This window comes from Arvicanthis niloticus, chromosome 13 (assembly GCF_011762505.2).
Source record: "Arvicanthis niloticus isolate mArvNil1 chromosome 13, mArvNil1.pat.X, whole genome shotgun sequence".
Classification (NCBI taxonomy): Eukaryota; Metazoa; Chordata; class Mammalia; order Rodentia; family Muridae; genus Arvicanthis; species Arvicanthis niloticus.
In genome coordinates, this window is record NC_047670.1 from 71,340,033 (window position 1) to 71,364,477 (window position 24,445).

Consider the following 24,445-nt stretch of genomic DNA (forward strand, 5'->3'; position numbering starts at 1 on the left):
TAAAGGCGCTTTCACAGGGTATTCATATCAAATATCCTGCTTGCTTATCAGGGAGTTACATTATGATTTGTGACAGTAGCAAAATCAGAGTTGATTCGTGACAGTAGCAAAATTATAGTTATGAAGTAGCAATGGAATAATTTTACGGCTGGGGGTTCACCACGGCATGAGGAATTATAGTAAAGGGTTTGGGCGTTAGGAAAGTTGAGAAATCCTGATTTATCCTTTCACCGTACACACATAATGAGAACCAAACATCAAGCAAGCGCTGGCTTTTCGGAGAGCTCTGATCTCCGATCTCCGGGCAGGAGCCCGACCTTCCAAACTTCCTCTAGGCGCGTGTGGCAACCACCCAGGTGTCGGTCTTCGCCGGCATCTCAGGTTCAGCTGCCCCTCTTCCTCCAACTGGGTCAGCAGTGCTGAAGTATCTTACTCTTTGGTGTGCATGGAAGAGTGGCTCTATCCACCTTTCCCTATAGCTCGCTGCGGGTCGAACCCCACCCAGCCCGATCCCCACCCCGAAGAGCCACCTGTGTCGTTCCAGTGTCCTTTCCTGCGCTCACTGCCCCAAGTGGGAAAAGTTGCTTCTTGTAGGCCGAGCTGTCTCCTCCCAACTACGTCTTGGTCGGTTTCCCTCTCCTCTGAAGTCCTCCGTTCATGCCCGCGACCCCCACCCTACTGCGGGGATTTCAGCGCCTACTACGAGCGGAGCGGAGCGATCAGGCGCAGGGAGTCCCCGATCGCACCTCGTGGGAAGCAGCATCAGTTCTAAAACAAATTCTCACTTTTCTCCAGACTCTTGGGACTCCCTTAGAGTCCCCAACCCAGAGTCCGCACTCCGGGAGCGTTTTGATCTACTCATTCACAGTAAGGATTCAGCCGCGCGCGAGCATGCTCGCGGTGAGGAAATCCAACAACTATCAGCTATCAGCTATCAAGAGACCGAATCTATTTTAAACCCTGAATCCGCGTTCCCCCACCACCCCTGGGGCGGGGGGGGGGGGGGGGTCACAGGCACGATTCCAGCGACTCGGGTAACACCTTTTGGGTACGATCCCCCAATGGTGAGGAACCAACTCCTAGGAAGGGTGTGACCCTCTTCACAAGGTTCGAAGAGGTCCCAGAAGGACACCTCAGGGCCAATGGACCTCCCGTCGGCAAGCCCACACCCTGTCCCTGGAAACGGCCACGCAGGCACAGTAGGAAAAGAAATCTCCAAATAAACCCTTCGCGCTATCCCCTCCGCCTACCCTGGTGTGCTTTTATTTCTAGTCACTGAGACAACTCAGTTAGCCTGTAGTTCTAAGGAACAACCAACAAATTCTGACCCTACACAGTTCCGAGACCTGTATGCCCCACGTGCGCTTATACCCACGCGCGCGCGAACACACACACACACACACACACACACACACACACACACACACACAAACACGTCCAAGTAGGTTAGGATCCAGCCCTACATTTCCACGCTGAGACGTTTTTAAGAGAAAAATATACCGCATTTCACTTACCCGCCTCTCTTTCTAACCTCTTCGGATTGGAATCCAATGGATGTGGCGGCAAGGATTAGACTGAGAGACCCTTCCTTCTTTTCTTTTCGCTTCCCAAAGAGTGGAAATTTCCATCCTGTGATAGGGGGCAGCATCTCGATCTGCTTCCTTGAGGACCCTCCCTTTCAGCCTAGCCACCAATGGCATTGCAGGAACCTGATCTGTCAACAGAAACATCTTTCCAGGTGGAGTCTAGCTGTCCAGCTGTCCTCTTACAGGGAAGCCAGGAGCCCAGGAGAGCAATGGAGGTCCCCTCCACCCGCCCTGGGCCCTTGTTACCAAAGAGTTGGTTGCGAGTTCATTTTTTGACTCTGAAATGTCTTTATTTTGGGGGGATTTTCCTGTTTGCAGGATTTACCCACCTCTTTAAGTAGGTAAACATGTTCAGTGTAGAGTTGTTCAATAAACAACTTTTTCACAGACTACAAAGCTGACTGTCACCACATAAAGAATTGAATACAAACAAATAGAAAATGGTGGTCATAGTAAAAAAATCACTTACTTGTGAACCTTTCCTGTAATTCTCTTCTGGGGTCCTAATTTAAATATAATTCTGAGTATAAAGGAAGCTATAATAAACTGCATTCTCTGCTTGTTAGGAAGGTCTTAAGGAAAAGTATGTATATGGAACCATTTTCTGATAAAACCATTTTCTGACACAAAGCATAGTTCTCACTTCAAAGAAAGCTCGTGTTTATTTAAGAAAAGCTGGGGTTCTTTTTTGGAGGAAGGGGTTCACCAATGGAGAATTGGCCTCTGAGGATTTAACAGACCCACCAGGGACAGAGACAGGGTTTTTTGAACTCTCACACGCCCAATGTAAATTAATAAAGAACTGCGGTTCATCTCACTGTCTGTCCTCAGGAAGGACACCCAGCTCTCCTCATTTTATAGCTCCTGTGTTACAACAGTACTGGGGACATGGCAGCACTTCAGAACTCAAACAATGTAACAACAGAAACTTCTGCATGCTAGTAAGGAACACTCAAAACGCTCCCTTAGTGCTAGGTCCCCCCCCCCCGTCTCTCTCTCTCTCTCTGTCTCTCTGTGTCTCTGTCTCTATCTCTGTCTGTCTCTGTCTTTGTCTCTGTGTTTGTGTCTCTGTCTCTGTCTCTCTGTATGTCTATCTTGTCTCTGTCTCTTCCTGTCTCTCTGTCTCTCTCTCACACAGAGAGACACACCTCAGATTATACAAAACAGTCTAACAGCAGGATAGCACAATATATAACTTGTATCATAGCATGATTTTGTAAATCCCCACCCCACCCCCAGCACAATATATAGGAAATATTTAGTTTCATGAGAGTAGGTTATCAATCCTGGTCAAATATGATATACACCTTTTCGGTTTCTCCCAGCAAGAAATTCATATTTTGTGAAGTTAGAATATAACAGAGTAGTTATAAAGTCCCCTTCAGCTTGTTGAAATTGGGTTTTATTTATACTATGATATTCCGCCACTGTTTCTTTAATATTATGCTTTAAGAAAGTATAAGTAGTGTTGTAAGCCACTGACAGGTCACAACAGCCTAACCTGAGACACAGGAGAAACAAAGGCAGGCCTGTACACAGAACATCGGCGAAGAGAAAACACAGCTGAGGGTAAAGAGTTCCTTCATGCCAGCAGCTTCATGTGTAACCGCCCAACTTTTACAAAAACAAAAATCTTTCCTTTCTTGTTCTTTTTTATTTATTTTAATTATTTATTTTATGTGTATGGGAATTCTGCCTGCACATATGCCTAGCATGGCCACGCCTGGTGCTCTCGAGCCAGAAGAAGGTGTTGGATCCCCTGGAACTGCAATTGTAGGAAGTTGTGAGCCACCACATGAGGAGTGCTGGGAATCAGAGTCGGGTCCTCTGCAAGAGCGGCAAGTGCTCTTGCAACATCGAGTCACGGGGCTGGAGAGACAGCTCATCAGGTAAGAACACTGACAGCTCTTCTAGAGATCCTGAGTTCAATTCCCAGCAACATGTGCTTACTCACAACCACCTGTAATGGGGTCCAGGATTCTGGAGTGTACAATGTAGTCCCATACATTAAATAAATCTTTTTTTTTTTAAATGAGTCATCTTTCCAGCCAACTTGCAAATAAACTCTTTACTTAATCAGTTCTCAGCATCTGCACCTTAGCTAGCATCAAAATAAATAAATAAATAAATAAATAAATAATAAATAAATAAATAGTTATGGTTCATTGCCTGGTGTAATTGTGCTATCCATTTATATAGGCTGGGAAAATGAATCAGGTTGTGGGTGGAGGGAAATGGATCTATAAAGCGTTGGCGTTCTGATTTAAGTGAAACCTGCTCATCTTTTGTGGGGACCATACTTCAGCGGAGTTGTAGAAGGTCTCAGGGTAATGTGGAGAAGCGAGAGGCAACTGACAAGCCTGTTCTGTCTCTGCTGTGAAGAGCTGACCATGAAAGGCCATGCAGCAGTGATCTGGTTCCTCCGGGGTCATGGAAACCAGTGTCTAAAGGGTCAGGAAGCTCAGAGACGAGTCCTGTGACGCTCCTTGCAGGACCACACTCTGACACGAATTTCAGTTTAGCGTGAGATCATTCTCTGTCGCTGGAGAAGACACCCTCTACCCTAAGTTTATGGTCACCCCACAGGGACAAATTAGTTACATTCTAGAGACTTGATTTTTCTGAAACAAACAAACAAACAAAAATTGTTGACACCGCTTGCCTGGAGTATATCCTTTTTCAGACAGCATCACAAGCTCACCTACGGATGAAGGAAAAGAAACTGTGGGTTTGGAGAAAGAAGTAAGAAGCAGCTGGGGTCTGCTCACACTGTGTAAAGCTTTCCCAGTTAAAATGCCTCCACTCAAAAGTCTGTAAGCGACTCTACGTGCAGACAACCAACCAAGACCTTCACTCTCCTTTCTGGCTCTGACCCTCAGGCCATCCACCATTTGTATCCTAACTGCTGGTGTTCTAAAGCTCTCACTGGCCCCTAGCTTCCTAGGGCCGGTAGCTTTCCACAGCTCAGTGTTTCTTGGACTGTCCCCTCTTTCTGGAAATTCTTGCTATGGGTTCCACCTGTCAACTTTGCCTCATTTCTCATTGTTGAAGCCTGAGTCACATGTCAGTGCCACTGTGGTTTCATGGTGGGGGGTCTTGGGAGGCTTTTACTATTTCAGTAGGAAGGGGGAAATTGCCCAGCCTATACAAAACTCAAAGAATTGCCTCTATACCTCTCCTTGCAACTGCAACCGACCCACCACAATTCCCTATTCTGTTTCCCCAGAGGTCAGTGTCTTTTCAGCCCCACCTTTTATGAAGCTGTTAGGGGAAAGGACAGCACAAGGCTAGCCTGATCTCTCATTGCCATCCCCCCACAGGCTAGCCTTCAAGAACCCATAAACTCATGGCTGTGACTCTGGTTTCACGTCTGCCTCCTGGCGGGGGGGTGGGGGGTGGGGGGTGGGGGGTGGGAAGTGGGGTGGGGGGGTGGGGGGGGCCTCATCACATTGAGCCTCATGGTTCACTGTCAGGTCGTTCTCTTTGCCACTGGAAGGGAAATGATCTCACTGGTGGTGGGGGGGGTTGGGAGGGGGAAGGGGGATTCTTCCTGATAGAGAATTTTCTACTGATGTAAAAATATATAAGAAGGAAAACTTTTTACCTCAGTGTACCACAAGGAGCTCAGGGGTGGTTAGGGAGCTATAAGAAGCCTACCCGGAGAGAACCTGACTGAATTTGGTCTGATGCGGAGACCTTGGGTATCCAAGTTTTAAGAAGGGTACGGCATGTAGAGCGGAGGGAGATTCCTTTAAACCTTAAACGAGCAAGAAAAACCACGAGAGGGTTTGACTCGAGACTGTGATTGACAGTCGGCCCCACGTCTGTTCTGAAACCCGTGCTGACACATTGCAGCACGCTGTGATTTAGGAAAGATGTGTTGCAAGACTCTGCAATATTTAATGAGTAAAGGACAAAGTCATACCTCAGCTGGTGGCTCTGCTTGTAGCTTGTCACAAAACCAATATTCATGCTGCCCGTGGAATTTGTAGGAACTGGGGGGCAGGGTGGGAACCCTATCAGGTAGACTTGACCACTCCTGTTCAACGGGATGGATCGGCAAGTGTCAAGATGGCTGACGTTTTGGTATCTGACTATAATCCCAAGCATCTTCTTTGGTTTGTGTCTTCCTTCTCTCCATAAGCTCACCCCTCTGCCTCCCAGGCTCTCCCTTTGGGATGATCTAATGATACAGTATCCTACTCATTGGCTACACACACCCTTCTCACAGCTTAGACTGCTGTTTGGTAGAGAAGCACATTGAATGAAATGTGACCTTGGGACACTATTCTAACTTCTAGCTTAAATGGCCTGTTCTGATCCCAGCATGCTTAGTCACTTGTCCTATCCACTCTTACAAGGTGAGAAAGTTTATTCCAGGCTCAGGGAGATGGCTCAGTCAGGAAAGTGTTTGCCTCATCCTGAACACCCACACGAAACACCAGGTATTGCTTGAAATCCCAAGGTTGGGGAGGCAAAAAGACAGGAGGATCATGGGATTTGCTGGTCAGCCAGTGCGACTGGATTGGTAAGCTCCATATTGAACAGGAAACCCTCTCTCAAAAAAATAAGGAAGTGTGTGACTGAGAAACACAACCAAGATTGACCTCTGGCCAACACAAAACACATACGCACCACACATCCCACATCCCACATCCCACACCCCACACCCCACACTAGGGGACAAAGGGAGGGAATGAAGGAATGTCGGGAACACAAAGGTTTTGATCACAGATAGCACTAGGGAGACCAGGAATGTTAAACACATGCAGGGCTGCCTGGAAAAAGACGTATAACCTGTTTTCTGCCCTAAAGGCTGGGAACGGAGGTAGCCAATCGCCAGGGCAACCTCTGCGCTATCTGTAGGGCCAGATCGTACCTGGCTCCCCCCAGCTCCCGCAGCTGGGTCTGGAGGTAATTATAGCCCCGATGACCTCTGTACTAAATGCATGACCAAGACCATACGGGATCCTCCCCTAGGCCCTTAAGATGATGTCTATCTTCAGAACCCTTCTGCCTGTCTTTATGCCAGAAACAACGTGCACTCCGAGAAGAGTTCTGAACTTATGCCTCCTCACGAACATGGGGTTGCACTATACCAGGAAACTCCCCCCCCCAAAATTGTACTGTATTTTAAAATGCCTGAAATGGGCTGTCCAGTGTTAGAGTTGAGACCGGTGCTTCTCAACCTTCCTGATGCTGCGACCCTTTAATACAGTTCCTCATGTCATGGTGACGCCCAACCGTAAAATTATTTCATTGCTGTAATTTTGCTGCTGTTATGAATTATAATGTAAATATCTGTGTTTTCCCATGGTCTTAGGCAAGCCCTGTGAAAGGGTCATTCGACTCCCACAGGGTCTCAGCCCACAGGTTGATAGCCGCTGTTCTAGAAGTTTGAGCCGGCACGGGTTACCGGGTCTCGCTGAACTAATTTCTTCCTCATCTCACGCGGACCCTTACCGATTCTGGTGTTTGAGAGGCCCTTGTGTTGCGGGGCAGAGAAGGAGGGAGGAGAGGGATTATTCTACTCAAATATGAAAATAAATGTCCTGCTTTATGCTGCCCAGATATGGAATCTCTACCCCCAAACAAAGCCACCCCTTTCTCATCTTATCACAAACCCACTTTCCTTTAGATAGATAGGATATTTAGGGCAGGCAGCCATAAGGTACCACCAATACCAAAGCCCATCAAGACTTCTTTTCCTGATCTCCTTCCTACGGAGCAAGCCCTGAAAAGACATATGTCCTGGTGGCCTACAAACTCTCCTGATGGAGAAGAGGCTCCACCCCTACATGGTCGACCCTAAGTGGGGGAAAAACAGACCCATACAGATACCTGTGAAATATGTCTTTAGCTTTCTCTCACCCCATGGAAGATGGCGTTTCCATGTTCTCACCTTCTCATCTCTCTCTGTATAGAACCCACTTCTCCATACAGAACCTGCTGAGGGGCGAGGCATGAGACCTACTGACATTCAGTGGAAAACAGATCAAGGTCCTGTTGTTGATTAAGGAACAATTTGGGGACTGTCTAAGATAGAAACAAGACACCTTTGTTCTAAAGCACTTGCAGTGTAATAGAGGGCTGTGAAATAAATCGTGCTGAGTGCAGAGACGGCCGAGAGGCCCAGGTTGAAGAGTAGACATGAAGGAATGTGACAGAAGCTGACTCACGGAGAATATTTCTGAGCACGCTTCACACCTCCAAAGCACAGTCTCTCTAGCTGCTGCTGTCTGACGCTAGGGAGAGGCTGCTGTCTGACGCTAGGGAGAGGCTGCTGTCTGAGGAAAGCCTGTAACTTTTAACAGCAAAAATAAGATCACTTCATAGACCACATAATGAATGAGTCTCTATGGAATTTCAAAAAGTGAGGGAAGAAATGGACAAAACGGTATGGTCTCCAACCATTGACAGGGCCGACAAAGAGCGGCCTCAGTCATCTGAATCACTCAGGGAAGTAAAATCCCAGGACTCTGTCCTGAAGGAATTGCTTGACTAATAATTTGAACTGTGGCCTTTGAGTATGTAGTATAGTTACGTACATCACCACACCACCATCAAACCAAGGCAGCCGTTCTCAACCGGCAGGTCACAACCCCTTCGTGGATCAAATGACCCTTTCATAGGGGTAGCATATCAGTATCCTGGACATATCAGGACATGTCAGATGTTTACATCATGATTCTTAAAAGTAGCACCACTATTGCCAGGGCCTGTTTGGGAGTCCGCTCCTGTCCTTTCCAAAGCCCCTCACAATGATAGTAAAATGGTCAGGGCTTAACTGGTCTCTTGGTGTTCGGGGTTCATTCCTGTTTATGCTAAGAAATCCTTCTGTCTCTCACTAAGTTATCACAGACCCTCCTGAGATCAGGTTCACCAATTTCACTCAGCATGCTGGGGCCAACTGGCCTGAACAAGCCACAGTTCTGTAAAGCTCCCTCCCTGGCTGAAGACGAGAATAAACCATTCCTTACTTTTGCCCTAGGCCTAAGGAATTAGTCTGTAGAGTGAGCCCCCAGCAACATACAGACTGTAACAGCCACTGTTCCTATGTGGCTCTTGTTCCCACTAAGAATAGGAGTATCTAGACCTAAATTTGAGGGGAGGAGAATTAGGGTGAAGGCAGACGTTGAACCGGAAGGGTCTGATGATACTGTGCTATGTTATGAGTAGGCTATAGGCTCTAGCAGGGGGTATGACTTGTGGGTCTTGCCTCTAGGATGAACTCAGAAGTTCTGATGGGTAGAGTGAGACAGTAGAGGGATGTTGTAACTGAGTGTTTCATCATGCAGCCCTCTGATTATGGCATTGGGAACAGGGGTCTAGGGGAGGGTGCTGGTACCTTCAAGAATACTTGGGTTCAGGGCAAGTGACAGAGAAAGGATTTGGACAGAAGAAAACTATAAAGAAAACAACCCACTGTCAACTCTGAGAATCCAAGTGACCCAAGGAGGGAGCCCTGAAGGTGGGGTTCACCTAGACCGAGATGGCACTGTGTTTTTTGGCAGCTTCAAGAGACAGCCTCGAGTGGAGAGGGAGCCTGTCAGAGAGGGGCAGGAGCCATAGCATCCAGCTGTCCAGCTGCTGCCGGTACGAGTCGTGACCTGAGCTCCACAGGGAAGATTGCCTCTCATGACGTCAGCCCAACGAGGAAATGACCTTGAAGGAAACAGAAGCCTGATTAGTCGCAAGAAAAGTGGTTATTTCCATTTTCCCTTCCCGAGAACGGCTGTGTTGTGCAGTCAATGAAATTAGTGTGCCTTGTTTTTGCGTATTTCAGTGACAAATGGGAGAGTCTTGATAATGTGGAAGATGTTAAATGACCAACTGAATTTCGGTTAGAACAACCTCATACTGGAGATATTTCACAAAGACTGACATTTTATTAGCACCTTGCCATACGGATTACAATAAAAACATTTTAAATGTTTAAATGCTGCTTAAAACTGTACTGTCTAGTTATTCTAATGCATAATGTTTTGCCTGTGTCTAAGCTTAAATTGAATGTAAGCTGGTACTTTTATATGGTATATAAAATAGATGATGGTAGTTTTATATGGTATAAAAAGACATAACCATATAATTTAACTTATAAACATATATATGCAAAATTTTCAACCTAAGTACACAAGGAGCTTTCTTCTCTTTAAAAGCACTTTCGACTACATTTTAAGAGTGTCTAAAGGGGGTACCCTGAACAGTCCCCAAACACCAGAAGACCAGTTTTATCTGGTCATCAAACTGTCTCTTCCTATATTCTGGCTTCTCATTGAGAGCAGCAAATCAAACAGCCAATTGGGAAGATAATGGACAGGAGCATCTTTCCACACCCAGAGTGCAATGTGCAAGGATTTCAAGTTTCCTCCTCCCAAGTAGCCATGACCAGGAAGGCTGCTGCAGTATTAGGAAGGACAGACCTTTCTGGTTCCTTGTTTCTCTACCTCCTCCATCCCTCCTTCCCTCTGCCCAACACCCCTCCTGCCACAAACACTTTCCAGAAAATTATTGGTGTAAAGGAGAGAAAAGGGGCTAGGGCTGGGCAAACAGCGGCAAAAAAGTTAAATGAACACTTGTGGTGGAGACATTTTTTTTTCTAGCCTGTACCATTTACAGATAATAGTGATGGATTCCTATAGTTTGTTCCCCCTACCAGGGTGCTTTTACATGCATCCTTTCTTTCCATCTTTGATGATACTAAATAGCACAAGCAGGCATAAGTACCTACAATCTAGCAGCTAGATGCCTGGGTACCTCCTGTGTACTTGACTTTATTACTACCTGGTCCATATGTCTTGGCCTTTGTTGGTCCATTTTTGAGATGAACAGAGGCCCACATCTCATCCCCCACCCCGCTTCCCCACGTAATCCTTTAATACTATTTGTCTTACCAGAATTATTTTAGTGTTTCAGACATCTCCCCCGCCTTGCTATTAAACCAAGTATATTTATCTCCTAGCCTAAAAGGAACCTCCTCGCATGGGACCATACTGGACACTCTTTGTCCAAACTCACTAGCACAGGGCTCAGGGGCATCCAGCCTGGGCCTGCCTTTGGTTCCATCACTCACTCCCTGAGCAAGTTTGTCCTATAGGCTCCTAGCAATAAAATTAGGGTGCCAATAACGTACCTCATGAGGCTGTCCTGTATAGAATTTAAAAATACCTAACATACAATAAAATGGTAGCTTGCATGTAATAAGTACTCAGTGTCTTAGTCCTTTGTCTGTTGCTATGACTAAATATCACAGCCTAGTTTTTAAAAAAATGTTTACTTAGCTCATAGTTCTGGAAGTTTGGGAAGTCCAATAGCATTGACTTCTAGTGAGGGTCACCCAGATAAGGCACAGCATGGCAGGGGTGTCCTATAACGAAACAGAGCAACTTCCTCTGAGATGAAAACCTTTGATTTCGGAAGAAAAAAAAAAAAGCTCCAGATGCAGAATATTAAAAGGGAGGTGAAACAGTAGGATGTTCTAAGTGTGTGTGTGTGTGTACATGAGTGTGTAAGTGTGTGTAAGTGTGTGCATCTGCGTGTGAGTGTGTGCACGTGTGTTGTGTGGTTGTATATGTGTGTGTATGCATGTGTGTGAGTGTGCATATGTGTATATGTATGTGTGTATATGTGTGTGAGTATGTGTATGTGTGAGGGTGTGTGTATGTGAGTGTGTATGTGTGAGTGTATGTGTGTGAGTATGTGTGTATGTGTGAGGGTGTGTGTATGTGTGAGTGTATGTGTGTGAGTATGTGTGTATGTGTGAGGGTGTGTGTATGTGAGTGTGTATGTGTGAGTGTATGTGTGTGAGTATGTGTGTATGTGTGAGGGTGTGTGTATGTGAGTGTGTATGTGTGAGTGTATGTGTGTGTATGAGTGTGTATGTGTGAATGTGTATGTATGTGTACGTGTGTGTATATATGTGAGTGTATGTGTATATGTGAGTGTGTGTGAGTGTGCATGTGTGTATGTGTATATGTATGTGTGTTTGGGGGGGGTGAAGATTCTACGGAGAAGCTGCTTAAGGTCAGGACATAACCATCTCAATGGCTCTAGGAAGTCCCTGAAATTGACCAGATACACTAGAGCCCTCCCTCCTGAGCCCTTAGGCAGTAGAGAATTCTCAGAGACACTCTCAGACTAGACAAGCTGCCTAGAAGAGACACAGACCAGCTGAGCTGCTTGCAAGAGGCAGTTTTGAGCTGTCTGGCTCAGACCCGCTGGACTGCCTGGGAAAGGCAGTTCCCAGCCAGGTGACCTGCATGCGTGTTGCTCAGAGCATTTCAGATGTTCAGCTCCTGTGCACTGTCATCCAAGATACGGTGTAGATCAGGAACGATTTCAAAGCAGTTCTAAGGATGAATAAAGACTTACAGAGCACATGTCTATAAAGCCTGGGGAGGCAGGGGGTGAATAGCTTTGGAAGGAAAGGTCCAAAAGGAAAGCTACTTCAGATGGCAGAAGGCAATAATTAACAGTAACAAGACTGGTGACTTTTTCCTTAGAGTTAAGGCTCAAGTGTGTCCCCCAAATTTCATGAAACCTGGTACCCAGTGGAGTCATATTGAGAGATGAGACTCTCAGGGAGAGGTTGTGTGACAGGTGAGCTAATTCACTGACTTATGGGGATGGCTTTGTTGTAAACTGAACTCTCTCAGTGTCCTGTTGTATGGCACTATTCCTGGGAGACATGAGCAAACAACTGGATCATAGCTGTAATTAGTTCTGTGCATAATTAATATCATTTATTAAACCATCACGGCTACTTACATATGTATTACTAACTCATTAAGAGACCACATCTCATCTATCCTTTTAATTTCAGCATATAGCTGAAGATATCCACTTATTTCTAGCTAATGATGGAGCTAACAGTGTTGGACAGATGAATCATGTTTTTTTCAAAAAGTGTAGCCACTGGAGCAGAAAGCCGTCTTGGAAATGATTCCGGCTAACCCTGTCATTTAAAGGTGAGGAAACTAAGGTCTATGGGGGTGAGATTAACCTAAAGTCACACCGTTCATTAGCAGGTGTGACTTTATAATTCATAAGTGCTGTGCCCTCAGAGGTCATTGGAACTTGTTGCCAAACAAGAATCAAACTCTGATCTTGTTTTCCTGTGTGGGTGGGGTTTCTTGGGACAGGAGATGATTTTTCCTTTCTTGGTTACTCTCTAGCCGGAGAGGTCATAATCTCCATGTAATCATCAGTATTCACCCATCTCTGCAATTCGAGAGAAAGGCAAACCACTTGGCTGCCACCCATGATGAAGCGGTAGATATGTCGGTGGCATCGTATCATCTTCATCCTCTGATTCCTTCTGAGCTCCTGCTCTGTGCAGCCGCTCTTCAGATAAACAAGGGAGGGTGAGGAAGGAAGAGCTGAGGATGTGACCAGTGAAGAACCGTGTGGTAAATTTAGTGAGTTTCTTAAATATTCTTGCTTTCCGTGGCTACCTAATAGACACTTCTCTGTTTCCAAGTTTAGTAGTTTTAAAATAAAACCTCCCATTTATTCTGCCTACAAATGTATTCAAGAGGAACAATTCACTTTGGCCTTATACAGCATCAACCATCCACCGATCCACCGATCCACCGTGAGGATTCTCCTCTTAATGATTTAACCACCTGGTAGCCAGTGGATGTTGACTGCCCACGGCAATTAAACTGTGGCTGCTGCTTTAGTTTAGATTTGGACGTGTCTTTGAAAAGGCTTCTTCTAACGTTAACAGGTGGGGCCTGGCAGGAGGCTTTGGGCCACTGGAAGACTGAGGACTTGCCACACTCCCAGGGCAGCTCCTATGGAAGGTTAGGAACAGGTCCCAGCCCTTACCTGATGGTCACACCTTCCGTAACTCAAGCTCCTGGTGATCCAGTGCCCTCTTCTGGCCTCTACGGGCACTAGGCACACAGTGCACTTCCATACTGGTAGACAAAGCATTCTTTACATAAAATAAAAAAATTTAAATCTTCAAAATACACTTCAGAGAAGTTTGACTCCTACTCTCTAGAGCAGTGGGAGTTTGGGCTTATGTGGGTACGTGGGCTTAGGTGGCAGCAAGAGAGATTTGTGAAAGCAACGCGTTAAACTATAGACCTGCTGGTTTTCTAAGAGAATCTGGGAAAGGGAAAACTGAGACTGAGCTTCCTTGGTTAATTAAACCCCAAAGGTTGGCTTCGAAAACTTCCCTTCTAAATACAACCTAAACTTGAGCAACAATGTACGCTCTGGACGTCTCAAACATGAGCCTCCAGCCAGACCTTAGTGAAGTCTAACACCTGGGTGTGCTTGATACCAGCCAGGCAGACAACTTCATAGAGATTGGGAAAGAGACCGAGCTCTGTGAAAACCATGGAATCCCAGGGTGGATGCGGTGTCCGTATTCCCATCGTGGTGTCTGTAGAAATGACTCAGCACTTACTCTGCATGGACTATCAGAAGGTACCGCCCACAATCCAGGTGGATGAATCCCTACATCCAACCAAGGCAATCAGGATGCTTCTTCAAGGAAGACAGTCTAAGCGGGTGATTCTAATTTGTCAAAAATGGACACACAGAACGCACCCAAAAGTTCCACCCAAGTCACTACACGAACGAGCATGCCACATGAAAGGCAAGCCAGAAAAAAGGGAGAGTGCTGTATTAGTGTGGGCTCTCTACGGGGTCAGAACTAGTGGGATGGATAGATATAATTTTGCATATTTGTATTTAATGATATTTAGCACACTACAAATTCAAAAAATTGATCGCATCAGCTTTAACACAGTGACAACAGCAGAATCAGACCTGAGAGGCAAGAACCTGGTAAGATAGTCAGTCCTTGAGGCTGTGTTCCTCAGCAGCTGAGTAGTCCCACCATGGCCTCTGCGTAGAGGGAGGCTGGCTGACATCCACGGTGAGGGGATTGCTCAGTCCACAAGGCTGGACAGTGATCACAGCAGCAAAGGGACAGACTGACTTGGTGGCAAGAGGAAAGGCCGAGAAGCCAAAGGAGAAATGATCTCTTTCTTTTCACACCCTTTTCACCAGGACTAACAGAAGGGACCACCCACGATCCAGGTGGGTCTCCCTACATCCAATCAAGGCAATCAGGATGCTTCTTCAAGTACGACCGTCTACGCAAGTGATCCTAATTTGTTGCAGCCGCGATACTGTCTGAAGCCGCCACCTGAAATCTCCAGCTTTAGCCGAAATAAGTTCTGAGCTCTGCAAAGACAAAGTATGAGAAACACATGAGAGGAAGAGGGACCCGTTCTCAGCCACAGCTCCACGTGTGGCTTCCACATACATCGGCAAAGACATAACCAGTCCACTTACAAACAGCCAAAGGACTAGAGGAGACTGTGTAATGAAAAGTAGAAACAATCGCTTCCCAGCCTCTTGACTAAGACGAATGAAGAAACAGAAAGAGGAGGTAGCCACAGCTCATGAAAGAGAAATTGTAAATGGAAAGACATGAATTTCTGAAAGAAACTGGCTGGGAATTTGAAGACAGGAGTCAACAGATTCAGCAGTTCATTCAAACAGGCTGAGTAAAGAATTGCAAGCCTGATAATTGATGGATAAAGATTATACTGCATGATGATACAGATACCATAGGATGACTGGGGGTGGAGGGGGGGAAGGAAACATGACCAGAATCTCGGAGACATTCGGGACACCACTAAGCACATGTGCATATGTGTAACTGAGTGCCAAAAGACAGGAAAGAAACAGAAAAATACCTGAAGGAATTATGACTGATAATTTCAAAAATATTAATAAAGGCCAGGCCCCTTTAGCTCCAAGACACCAGGATTAGTGCAGGAATACACACAGATACATCATGGTTTAGAAAAGAATTCTAAAAGCATGAAGCTGGGGCAAGGAACCTGTTGTTTTATCCCTGAAACAATGGGTACCAGAGCCAGCAGTGAACAGCCAGGGTTCTCACAGGACAAAAAATTCAACCAGGATGCTATGTTCAGACAAAGTAGCTTTCAAGCAAAGGTGAAATAAAGACATTGCCAGAGAAATAAATCTGAGTAATCGATGCCCAAAACACTAAAATTTCAGTGCAAGCCCCAGCCCCAGATACATTCTATGCTTGGACACTGTGCTTAACTGTGCACCTTCAAAGGACGTCGTAAATGGATATTTATACTTTCTTAGCTGACTCAAAGACAGTAGAATGTAACAATATGTATTATATTGTTTATTCTGTATAGTTATATATATTCTGTATATTTAAAAACATACAGAAATAATATGTTTGGCAAAACAGCACAAAGAAAGTGGTTCGGAGCAAAGCTGTGTGGAATTATTTTCCAGACAGCGACTCAGACCCACAGTAAGGGCTGAAGAGAACTTGAATTGAGAAATACGATTAATGGAACGCACTCTGCAAGCGTTTCTATCATCCTTCATCCTCTGGGTTTATTATAAAGACAAACTTGTACAGAATGATGATGATGATGATGATGATGATGATGGTGATGGTGATGGTGATGGTGATGATGGTGGTGATGAATAATTAGTTGAGGGATCAAATTGGAGAAGGAGAAAGAAGAGAGGAAAGCTCATTATAGACACCTAGGAGGTGAATGTCTAAGTTCCTTAAATTCATATTATCCTTAAGTGGATTCTAGTAACACGGGGTAGTGGTTTGAATAGGAATGCTCCCCACAGCTTCATGTATTCAATGCTTGGCCATAGAGAGTAGTGCTATTAAGAGGTGTGGCTTTGTCAGAGGAAGTGTGTCACAGTGGGGGCAGGATTTGAGATCATGTGCTCCAGCTATGCCCAGTATGATAGACAGTCTCTTCTTGCTGCCTGCAGATCAAGATGTAGAACTCTCAGCTCCCCCAGCCCCATGTCTGCAGGCACAGTGCCACGCTTCCTGCCGTGAGGATAATGGACTGTCCAGTATCTCTCAAACTGTAAGCCAGCCCCAGTTAAATGTTTTCTTGTATAAGAGTTGCCTTGGTCATGGTGTCTGTTCACAGCAATGGAAACCCTAAGACAGACAGGATATATAAGTGAGTCTAGAGTTCTAGAGATCACAAAAAAAAAAAAAAAAAAAAAAAAGTGAAATGTTTTATAAGAGAAACCCAAAATCTAGCGGGGCTGGGGGGGTGGGGGGGACACCAAATCCTACGGCTCCATCTGGCATTGTGGATAATGGAACCAACAGAGCCCCAAAAGGCTCAGGTAGCCCCAACACCTCTCCCCTTCCTTCCCCCTTTCTCCTCCTCCTTCCCCTCCTTCCTCCCTTCCTGTCAGGCCTGCCATTTTCCCAGCAGGCATCCCCAGGTTCCAGCATCTCTAACATCAGGAGTCTGGGTTATAACTTAACCTTCACACACCTTCATGCATCGGCCCTTCAGGGATTCCTGGCCTTGGTCACCCCCTGAAACTATGCAGAAAGTCTCCATGACCTCTCCAGTCTCACATTTCCATGCCTGTAATACCAGTGCTATGTGGGCGGTGTTGCCAAATTCTGCTACCAGCTGAGATGTAGCCTAGCCCTTTGGGGCCACAGTGCTAACCTGGGGAAACCTTTTCCTAGGTGGTTGCTTTCAAATATGGCAATCCCTCAGTTTAGGCTTTTCTCTTCTGAAATGAATTTGGACCACCAGGAAGGAGCTCCAAAGGTGGAGTTCTGCCCTGAGGACACCATCCTTCCTCAGCACCAGGCAGAATGGTCTCCTGTCTAGAAATTTCTTCTGCCAAATTAATCTATGACATTTAAATTCAACTCCTCGGGACAACCAGCAGAACAAACCTAGATTCTTGACTCCACTGCCCACACGGCCTCCGCCCATGTTCCCTTTCACCTTTAGAAACCATCTTTTGCCTGTGGACTAAGGAGAGGCAGTCCTTTGTCCTCCTCAGGAACAAATATCCCCACCTCCCTCCCCACCCTTTTTCCCTTCCCCTTTCCCTTTGCCCTAGCCCTCTGTCTCCTGTCTCTGTCTCTCATTCCCTGGCCGTTGTCTCTCTGGGGCAAATCTTTGTGCTGAGAACGCCGTCTTGGGTCCCTAAGCCAATAGTCTGAGCATCCTCCTCCTCCAATGGCCCCCTGAGCTCTGCTTACAGAATCAAGGGCTTTGCTACCCTGTGGTTCCAAACTCTTGTCATCTTCCATCAAATCAGGTACAAAGGCCTAAGGGCCATGTGTGTTGGCATTCCTTCTACACTCCGCCCGACAGTCAGATAGGCCTGGCTTGCTACAAAAGAGACTGTTTGGCTCCTCCTTGCTCTCTCTGTCCCATTTCTCTCTCTGACTCTCTGACCCTCTTGCTCTCCCCATCCCTTTCCCCACTTCCCCCTCCCTTCTCTCTCCACATATTCCTGGCTGCCCTCTCTCTCTCTCTCTCTCTCTCTCTCTCTCTCTCTCTCTGTGTGTGTGTGTGTGTGTGTGTGTCTTTCTTTGTCCCCTCTCTTTCTCTGTCTCAACTCTCCTTCCCATGCCCCTAAAATAAACTCTGTTCTATACTAGACCCATCGGTACCTCCGGGAAAGGGATGCCTCAGCATGGGCCCACTGAGGTACCCTCTCCTACCACACCACACAGGGCCCCACAAAACATATCCTGACTTTTTATTAACTACATCAACATGGTCAGGAGTTTTGTAGCAATAGCCTCCTCTCAGTACTGATTTTCTGTCTTAGTTATATTTCCTGTGGCTGTGAAAAATAAAGAAACAAAAAACGAAAATAAAAAAAGCAATTCAAGGAAGGAAAGAAGGAAGGAAGAATGAATGGACTTACGTTAGCCCACAGCTCAGTGTTACGGCTCTTCAGGGTTGGGGACGTCTCAGCAGCCAGCCGAAGCTGGTGACGGCTGCGTGCATTTCATCCACTGTAACAAAGCAGAGAACAGTGGACATTTGAGCCCAACCCTGTTGCTCCGTTTATACAATCTGCGCCCTAAGCCCAGGGAAGGCTTCTATCTACCGTTGGTTGGTGCGGTTTGTCCACCTCAGATAACCTAGCCAATGTTATCCTCCACATGTGTGCTCAGAGGTAAAACATCCCTCGCAGCTGTGCCCAGAAGTTAAAAAAAAAAAATTCCCTCACAGGTGTGTGCCAAGCAGTTTATTTAAAAAAAAAAAAAAAAAAAATCCCCTCACAGGTGTGCCTGAGGGGGCAAATTATCCCCCACAGCTGTGTACCCAAAAGGTTTTTTTTTAAAAAAAAAAACAAAAAACAAAAAACAAAAAAACAAAATTCCTCACAGGGGTGTCCAGAGGTTAAAACCATCATCTTATAGGTGTGCCCAGGAGTTAACATCATGCCTCATAGGGGTGCCTGGAGGGGAAAATTATCCCGCACAGGTGTGCCCCATCGGTGAAGTCACCTCCTAGGTAAATCAGACCTCACAGATGTGCCTGCAAACTCTCAGGTCATTGAAGTCCAGTCAAGTCAGGCAAAGGAATCTAAAAAGCCAAAGCATAAAAGGCTTAGAAATGATCCTTTAAAATCAAGATGTTATAAAATTCTAACGGTCAGCAAAACGGAGAAACATGGCATGCCAAGAGAGTAATAAAAGCAGAAAAGAAAAACCTTAAAAGACAAAGACTGACCAATCACAAAAAAAAAAAAAAAAAAAAAAAAAAAAAAAAAAAAAAAGTGGAAGAACCATCATATAAATGTATGCCAGGACTAAAAACTAAAATACACAATTGAAAGGATGGTAGGGAGAAGATGCTATTATACACATAGAAAAGGGAGACGGGGGCATCAAAGGGTCAAAAATAAATAACTGGAAAAGGATGACGTGTAAGGCCAGCCCCCGCCAGGTCTTAAAGCTGGAGTCGGTCGCCTGGTGAATGTAAGTGGGTGAAAGGTGAACGGTTGGACTCTGTGAGCCCGGCTCTGTCCTGTGAGTTCTGCTGCTGAGCCAGTACAGCATCGATTTCTGATGTCCACGGCAGTTGTCTTCACTTGGAACTTGCCTTTCCTTGAGTAAGGGATGCTCTGCCAGTCACACTTAGCTTCATAGGTTGTGTCCTGGACAGGATTTCCCACCCCCTGACACCCCCCAGCTTGCATCCTGTGGGGCGGCTATAGCCCCGCTGTGTGCTGGGAGTGGAGGAGACCCTCACAGCACGAGGATCTGTCTTTGCTTCTTCAAAATCCAATGGACATTAACAACCATAATGGAGGGATACGGCTGTGGCTTCGATGGAGTGACAGGTACCAGCAGTGAACCTGGGGGTCGACAGTTGATTCCAGAGGCTGATCTACCTGTAGACTTCAAATTCAGGGCTACCCAACTCCAGACTCCGTCTTAGTGGATGGAATCTGCTCCCAGACACCAGGAGGAGACTGCGCCTCCCATATAGGTCACTGTCTGAGCTGAGTCACCTGACACCTCATTTTTGGTTTTTGAAGCAGTGTCCAGCTTCCCGGTCTTCATAACTGTCTGCCACAGGTTGAAATCAGGATTCTCTGGTTTATGGCTATTCCCTGTCCTTGGGGCTCTAGGATAGCTCAGTTTTAAACAGTAGACTCCTTTTCAAGATCGTGTCCAGCCATATACAGCTTTCTGAGCCGAGGGATCTCCTCTACACTGCTGGCCTGGCCCACTGGGGAAAAAAATCACTGTCTCAGCAAAACTACAACTAAGTTGTGTACTGTGGGCCTGTCCCGTGGGCTGCGCTGTTGGATCTGTTCTCACCAAAGTTACCTTTTGGTTGTGGCTTCTGCTCCACCAGGACCGCTCCCAAATCATGCATGTTCCTCCACCCCCCCACCCCCCTTCCCGGGGAGCTGTGTGGCTGAGGCGGAGTTTGCTTGACTTTTGTCTTCTAAAGGCTCCACTTGTTGGCATTTCGTTTAGGCTCCGCCCCACAGTTACCTGGCAACAGCCAGGTAGGCCTGACTCACTATAAACGGACTGTTTGCCCCTTCTCTCCTCCCGTCTCCTCTCCTCTCTCCTCCCCTTTCCTCTCCCCTCCCCTCCCCTCCCCTCCTCTTGCTCTTGCTCCTTACCCTCTTCCACTCTCCCTCGTTCCCCTCCCGGCTCTCTCCACGTGCTCACGGCCAGCCTCCTCAGGAAGATGGGATGCTTCAGCATGGGCCCACAGAGGCACCCCCTTACCCTACACCATAGTAAAGATGCTATTGTACGCATAGAAAGGGGAAACGGGGGCATCAAAGGGACAAAAATAAATAACTGGAAAAGGATGACGTGTAAGTCCAGCCCCCCCTCCGGGTTTTAAAGCTGGAGTCGGCCCGGCCTAGTGAATGTGAGTGGGTGAAAGGTGAACTGCCCCTCCACCAAACATATTCCTTCCTTCTCTTTCTTTTTATAAAACACAACGCCATTTACATGTCTTTGCAGACTTTTCAGCTAATTTAGCACCACCCATTTTGTGGGATCTGAGGCTCTTCCTCCTGGACCGTCCTGAGAACAGTTTGTTTTCTCATCCTGACACTGCTTCACTGGGTCACAAGAAGAGTGACCTTACCTTACCTCCACCTTACCTGGAAGTCTCATAAAGAAAAATTTATAACTCAAAACCAGTGAATTATATAAATTAATAATTGTAGCTTATTATTAGGTGCATATATAAAATTTGAATTAACATCTCATTAAAGATTTTTTAAGCAAATTCTTTTTTTTTTTAAAGATTTATTTTATGTATATGAGTACAATTATAGCTGTCCTTAGACACACCAGAAGAGGGCATCCCATTACAGATGGTTGTGAGCCACCATGTGGTTGCTGGGAATTGAACTCAGGACCTCTGGAAGAGCAGTCAGTACTCTTAACTGCCGAGACATCTCTCCAGCCCCTCATTAAAGGTTTTTTAAAATTTATTTATTTAGTGAGTGTGTGTGTGTGTGTGTGTGTGTGTGTGTGTGTGTGTGTGTGTTTGCACATGCATACTACACCATGTGTGAGAAGATCAGAGGGCAAATCTCAGAATTCCTCCTAACACCAAAAGGGTTCCAAGGATCAAACTCAGGTTAGCAGACTTGGAGGCTAAAGCCTTCACACTTTGTCCCCAACCCACCCCCTTTTCAAAGTAAAATCCAAAGCAAACAAAACCAGTGTTTTAACTGACAATGCTCAAGAGATTCTAGACCATGTTTTATAGGAATTTAAGTTTGTTTATCCCAAATTGCTTAACTCTTCAGACCAAGAGGAATGGAGGCATAGGTAAGTCACATGTCTCTCCCAAGCACTGAATTCTGAGAGGATGGAATGGGATATGAGGGACATTACCCAGCCCCCAGAAGGGAAATGCAATGGCACTCAGGAGTCCACCTTCTGCCTAGAGCCCGCTGTCCCTTCCTAGGCTTCTTATGAAAGTGGAGGCTTCAGCTACTCATGACTGATTCCAGGCGGTGGTGTCAATCACCTTCCTCCGTCATGACTGTGTATCTTAATTACTTTTCTATTGTTGTGACAAAAATGACCGAGGCAACGTATAAAAAGAAGAGTATATTTGGGCTTACTAAGAGAGACCATTTCCATCATGGCGGAAGCACAGCAGCGCATAAGCATGGTGACCGGAGCTAGAAACTGAACTGAGAACACAGTCTCACACCATAAACAGGAGACGGAAAAGCCTGGAAATGGTATGTGACTTTTGACACCTCAGAGCCCACCTTCTCCATGTGATACACTTCCTCCAACCAAGTGCCACATCCCGAAGCTACCCAAACAACAACACAAAGTATTCAAATGCCCTAGACTATGGGGAGGGGAGGCTGCTCATTCAAACTGCTACACTAGGTCTCTCTCATGTCTTATGGTCACAAGACCTTTCTCTCTTTGTTCCCATCTCCTGCCACTTTCTGTCCTGTAGAAGGACATTGTCTTCAGATTCGGGGCCCACACCCATACATCTAAAGAACCTCTCCTTAGTGACATCTGCACACACTGTTTTCTCAATGGTCACGTCTCACGGCTCATGGTGGCATGGGTTCTTGGAGAGAGGTATTAAATCCACTGTAGGAGATGCATGAATGCCTCCATTTGGGGCCAATCCACAATATTGCTACACAAAATAAGTAGTTAATCATACTTTGTTGAGATTCTGGCAATAAGAAACAATAAGAGATACAGGATGTAAAGAGAAAGCAGCTACATGTCAATCAAAGAGTCTTTAAGAAATTAAACCCAGGACTGGAGAGACGGCTCAGTGGTTTAGAGCACCGGGTGCTCTTCCAGAGGTCCTGAGTTCAATTCCCAGCAACTACATGGTGGCTCACAACCATCTGCAATGGGATCCAATGCCCTCTTCTGGTGTGTCTGAAGACAGCAACAGTGTACTCATATACATAAGATAAATAAATAAATCTTAAAAAGAAAAAAAGAAGACATTAAACCCACCATACTCTATGTCTTGTGAGAACTTTTGTTGTTGTTGTTGTTGTTGTTGTTGTTTTGTTTTTCAGGACAGGGTTTCTCTGTGTAGCCCTGGCTGTCCTGGAACTCACTCTGTAGACAATGCTGGCCTCAAACTCAGAAATCTGCCTGCCTCTGCCTCCCAAGTGCTGTGATCAAAGGCGTGCGCCACCACTGCCTGGTGTCTTGTGAAAACTTAAGCCATGTATGTCAGATCCATGAGCCTGTGAGACGTCTCAAACCACCACAGGCACCTTTCCCTCTGGTAGTCCTGCTCGGCTTCACCCTAGGGAATGTCTGCCAGGATGTTCACTAGGAGCCAGTCATTATTAATTATTTTCCTAAATCTAAGATATTCACATCTTTCAACAGAAGGATGTCAAGGGAGCTTGAAGGCCTCAGCCCAGCAGAACCGGTGTCTTCCCATGCTGTTTCTGAACTAACCCCAACTCTGTGAGGTAAAGCTCTGCTCCAGCTCCAACTGTTGGCAGTTCTCTTAACGAGTATTTCTCAGAATCTTGTGGTTCATATTCCCCTATACCAAGAGAAAGTGTCCTCTACTAAGTCTATGTGCCATTCTGTGAGGGTTAGGAGCTTAGATGAAGGGGGCTTCTAAATTCATCCCTTGGGGAGGTGGAGGGACATGACCATAGATCTGGTAGAAGCAGGAGGTCCTGAACACAGCCAGGGTGGTTTCCTTATCAGGTTATGCCACCAACCAAAGTCGGTTTGGATGACTCTTCTTCGAAGCAAAGTTTGACCTCGCATTTTAAATAGCGTTCCTGTGTGTGCACACCGCAAAGTACATCTGCTTCTTCTGCTGACGTATCAACTTTCTGCACAGTCAGAGAAAGTTTTGCCATCGGACTTCCGAGCCAAGGTTTTTTATTTATTATGGCTTCTATAGTTTGAGATATTCCCATCCTGGCAGACGTAGCGGCATTCACAACCTTGTGGGTTCTTCTCTCTTTCACCGTCTTCTGGCTGTTCTCTTCCATCCTTTCAATCCCCTAACACCAGATAAGGAAGAGAGAAGAAGAGAGGGAAAAGGGGCAAAGTTATCATTAGACTACTTCCTGCTGATTAGGGGTGTCAAGTTCCTTGGGGCAAATTTGATCTTTGCCATCAAGATATTTACTATCTTAATATCCTCTCTCTCTCTCTCTCTCTCTCTCTCTCTCTCTCTCTCTCTCTCTCTCTCTCTCTCTCTCCTCTTTGAGCATGGCTGCTTAACAAACCATGACCAACAACCAATAAACAACATCTCACCTGCCTCTCAGAGTCCTAGCATTTACATGTATCTTCTCTAAAAAGTCCCCAGAATTCCAAATGTCACACAATTGCAAAGATTATCTGCATCTGGAAAAATCACACCCCTGCTAGAGCACGAGGCAAATCATAGTCAGTTGCTGTGGACAGTCTGAAGCAGCTCCATATCCCACCTCTAGGATTAAAATGAAAACATATTCTTATAATATTTCTGTGTTTTTCAAAGAAACCAAAATTCTCAAATTGT

The 24,445-nt window shown here is 45.9% G+C and overlaps 1 long non-coding RNA gene across 1 annotated transcript; it reads right to left on the reverse strand.

Moving 5' to 3' along the window:
* Nucleotides 1-14,275: 14,275 nt before the first annotated feature.
* Nucleotides 14,276-20,407, reverse strand: LOC143434242 (uncharacterized). The gene is made up of 3 exons (XR_013103586.1): nt 20,257-20,407; nt 18,336-18,426; nt 14,276-14,789 (listed from the first exon to the last, which is right to left on the reverse strand). It is a non-coding gene; the product is annotated as an uncharacterized LOC143434242 (long non-coding RNA).
* Between the last annotated feature and the right edge of the window lie 4,038 nt (nt 20,408-24,445).